Raw genomic sequence first — 4,341 nt, forward strand, 5'->3', positions numbered from 1 at the left:
AACCATTCTTGCAGTGGGTCTGGGGAAACCCAAACAGGGAATGAAAAGACGTTTGTTGTCGTGATTTCTTCTTCTTCTTCTTTCATTCAAGGTGTCTGTATGATTGGTCATCATTTTTTTTGTTCCTCAGGGATTTTACAGCCACACATTCACTACCTACTGGTCCTGGCCACCTCAGTGGATGTTGTGATCCTTGGGTTGAGCGTTCCCAAAAGCCAGGCTGGTGAGGATTTTTAATACTTTTAACAGAATGAGCTCCAGACAAATTGACACCAAATCTCTGTTAAATCCCATCACTGACTGAAATGGTCTGTGAACCTCATCAACTGAAATTGTTCTCTTCAATAACAGAAGAGAGAAAAAAGTCACATTTCTCTCCAGAAACACTAGAAAATATACTAATATGTACTATACACTGTGGGAATAGTGAAATATGAAGGTATAAATATATAAAAAAATAATGTAACAAATAGTAACGTTTACGAATAAATTAGGGTTGAGAAGTGACTGTAAACATTTTTAGGACCGTGGTTCAAAAAGAAAAATGTGATGCTAAGGTTTTTTGTACTAACGTATGGTAAAACAACCTGTCTGTGTTGCTGTAGCAGCTGCAAAATAAATATATTTATGAATAAATATTTCATGAAACAACAGTGTTTATAGTATTTAAACAAAACATATATTAACCACATATATGCGACTGTTTCTGGGTCTCATCTTCAGGTTTGAACGACAGCATGTCCGGTGGGCTGCAGCTGCTGCCGGACCCTCTCTTCGCCATCCCCACAGACAACACCTACATCCTCTCCATCACCTCCACAGACCTGGGCCGCATCTTCATGGCAGGGAAGGACGGGTGCCTGTACGAGATAGCCTACCAGGCCGAGGCTGGCTGGCTGAGTCAGCGCTGCCGGAAAATCAACCACTCCAAAAGCTCCTTGTCGTTCCTCGTCCCCTCCGTGCTTCAGTTCTCGTTCTCTGAAGATGGTGAGAAAGAAAAAAACGTTTTCAAACTTGTAGTGGATGTAATTTAAACATCGCGTGTCAACGTTTGTGTGTGTGTTTGTTCAACAGATCCCATTGTACAGATTGCTGTAGACAACTCCCGCAACACACTGTTCACACGGTCTGAGAAAGGTGTCCTGCAGGTCTGAGTTTTCATTAAAAAAATCATTTTTATTTCGTTTTTGTTAAGAATATCCAACAGATCCAACATATTATTTCGTTTTTGTTAAGAATATCCAATTATATTGGTCGACAGATATTAGCATATGCCTGGGTTTCGCCAAATGACCTGCCTTAAACTTTTTTGGGGGATAAAGGGCAGTATATTAAAGTAAAATTCACTAGGTGGCAGCATTGCAGCTCATTGAATTATTGTCATACTCATACAGTGGTTTGTACAGATAAATAAATAAATATTACCAAGCCGATATCAGTATCTGTTGAAATTGAAATCGGAAATTTAGTGTTTGGACAATATGGGCATTTTGAATATCAGCAAAAAGTTAATATCAGACATTCCTAGTTTTTGTCATGACATAAATGCAGTTTTTGTTGCTGTGGTCATAGATGTTGTTAATACTGTAAATAACCCAAAGTGATAATTCTACAAGGAATAAAAGATATATTAAAAAAAATAGAATGTTAGTATTTTCGCTCAGTACTTGAGATATGCCTTGTTTTATTTCAATGTTTCGTACCTAATATTGCCATCATGTGACCTACAGGTGTATGACCTGGGCACTGACGGACAGGGAATGAGCCGCGTTGCAACTTTATCCCAGAACTCGATCGTTCATTCTGCTGGAAACATTGCCAGGTATTGCCATGTTTGTAATTTTTATTTTTATTTTATTTATTTTTTAAGTTAAATGTCCACTGTTTAAAACTCTGTGTTTTCCTTCCTGCAGGACCATTGATCGTTCTGTCTTCAAGCCCATCGTCCAGATCTCTGTCATCGACAGATCGGAGTCTTCAGACTGTCACCTGCTCGCTGTCACTCATGCAGGTGGGGGCTACTCCACAGTTATGAGGGTCTCAGTCATTATCGACACTCTGATTTAATTTAAACATTGCGTGTCAACGTTTGTGTGTGTGTTTGTTCAACAGATCCCATTGTACAGATTGCTGTAGACAACTCCCGCAACACACTGTTCACACGGTCTGAGAAAGGTGTCCTGCAGGTCTGAGTTTTCATTAAAAAAATCATTTTTATTTCGTTTTTGTTAAGAATATCCAACAGATCCAACATATCGACAGATATTAGCATATGCCTGGGTTTCGCCAAATGACCTGCCTTAAACTTTTTTGGGGGATAAAGGGCAGTATATTAAAGTAAAATTCACTAGGTGGCAGCATTGCAGCTCATTGAATTATTGTCATACTCATACAGTGGTTTGTACAGATAAATAAATAAATATTACCAAGCCGATATCAGTATCTGTTGAAATTGAAATCGGAAATTTAGTGTTTGGACTATATGGGCATTTTGAATATCGGCAAAAAGTTAATATCAGACATCCCTAGTTTTTGTCATGACATAAATGCAGTTTTTGTTGCTGTGGTCATAGATGTTGTTAATACTGTAAATAACCCAAAGTGATAATTCTACAAGGAATAAAAGATATATTAAAAAAAATAGAATGTTAGTATTTTCGCTCAGTACTTGAGATATGCCTTGTTTTATTTCAATGTTTCGTACCTAATATTGCCATCATGTGACCTACAGGTGTATGACCTGGGCACTGACGGACAGGGAATGAGCCGCGTTGCAACTTTATCCCAGAACTCGATCGTTGCAGCTGCTGGAAACATTGCCAGGTATTGCCATGTTTGTAATTTTTATTTTTATTTTATTTATTTTTTAAGTTAAATGTCCACTGTTTAAAACTCTGTGTTTTCCTTCCTGCAGGACCATTGATCGTTCTGTCTTCAAGCCCATCGTCCAGATCTCTGTCATCGACAGATCGGAGTCTTCAGACTGTCACCTGCTCGCTGTCACTCATGCAGGTGGGGGCTACTCCACAGTTACGAGGGTCTCAGTCATTATCGACACTCTGATTAACAACAAGCGTGTTTGTTTCCCCCCCACACACACACACACACACACACGTGTCTGTAGGAGTACGTCTCTACTTCAGCACTACACCGTTTGCCCCGCTACACCAGAAGTACGTGGCAGTTAGACCCAGCCTGCTGGCGTTAATTCATGTTCGTCTGCCACCGGGGTTTTCTGCGTCTTCCACCCTGCAGAAACCAGCGAAGGTCCACAAGGCCCTGCACAGTAAAGGTCCGTTAGACTTCAGTTCAGTGTGTGTACGTGTGAACAGAACCTGTTTGGACAAGAATATCATGGTGTTTTTTTTTTTCATCCTGCAGGTGTTTTACTAATGGCTGCGTCCGAGTCAGAGGACAGTGACATCCTGTGGTGCATCAACCACGACTCCTTTCCCTTTAAGAAGCCCCTGATGGAGACGCAGGTCAGTAAAGGTCATGGTGCAGAGCAGGAAACATGGATGGATGTTTTGAAAATAAAGTAACGATAGAAGCCTTTTGTTCAACATGTATATTTTCATCTGTACAAACCACTGTATGAGTTACTGCCACCTAGTGACTGGAGGCTTGTTATCATTCAAGTGTTACAGCAGGGGCTTTTAGCGTGCTATATTCCATTGGAAGTCCCTCACAGGGCCCTCTAGGGGTCCCGCCCCACTATTTGAGAACACTGGGTTAAGTGCATTTACGCAAAAATCTGCGAATCTCTGCCTCAAGACATTATCGAGGTGTGAGTGTGCTCTAAAATATGAAGTTGCTTCTGTTGAAGTCGGTTTCATTTTGGATATAGCCTGACGACGCTGTTAAGCCAAACTCGTTATGTAAACGTCCAGTTCAATCATGTTGACACTGCATGACGTCATTACTGTCCATCGCTGTTTTAGAAACAATAATCCTGTCACGGCTCGACTCTGTTTCATTTTGATTGTCCACCGAGGAGGGACAAAAATGCTGGACGCTGCCAACAGCGCCATTACCAAAATGAAGCCAACTTCAGCAGAGATATAGATGTCATGAGGTGTTAAAGTTGAAGGTTTTAACAAGTACAGACGTTCACTGATAAAGCAGGCCAAGTGGGGGCAATAATTAAGGGGTTGTTGCTCCTGCTGATGCTGCTGCTGATGCTGATGCTGATGCCTGATGTGAACAGTGGAAACCCTGAGTCAGAATAAACTGTGTCTTTCTCTCCTCCTGCAGATGATTTCAAATATTGACGGACACTCGTGGGCTCTCTGTGCTCTCAACGATGAAAGGCCGACCAAGATTTTCACTCCGCTCAACAAG

General features: G+C 41.1%; 1 protein-coding gene across 1 annotated transcript in view; it reads left to right on the forward strand.

The window, feature by feature from the left end:
• nup155 (nucleoporin 155) overlaps window positions 1-4,341 on the forward strand; it is a 19,738-nt gene that overhangs the window by 6,594 nt on the left and 8,803 nt on the right. The gene's annotated exons all lie outside the window — the stretch shown is intronic.

The sequence above is a fragment of the Cynoglossus semilaevis genome, chromosome 14 (assembly GCF_000523025.1).
Source record: "Cynoglossus semilaevis isolate Cse_v1.0 chromosome 14, Cse_v1.0, whole genome shotgun sequence".
NCBI lineage: Eukaryota > Metazoa > Chordata > Actinopteri > Pleuronectiformes > Cynoglossidae > Cynoglossus > Cynoglossus semilaevis.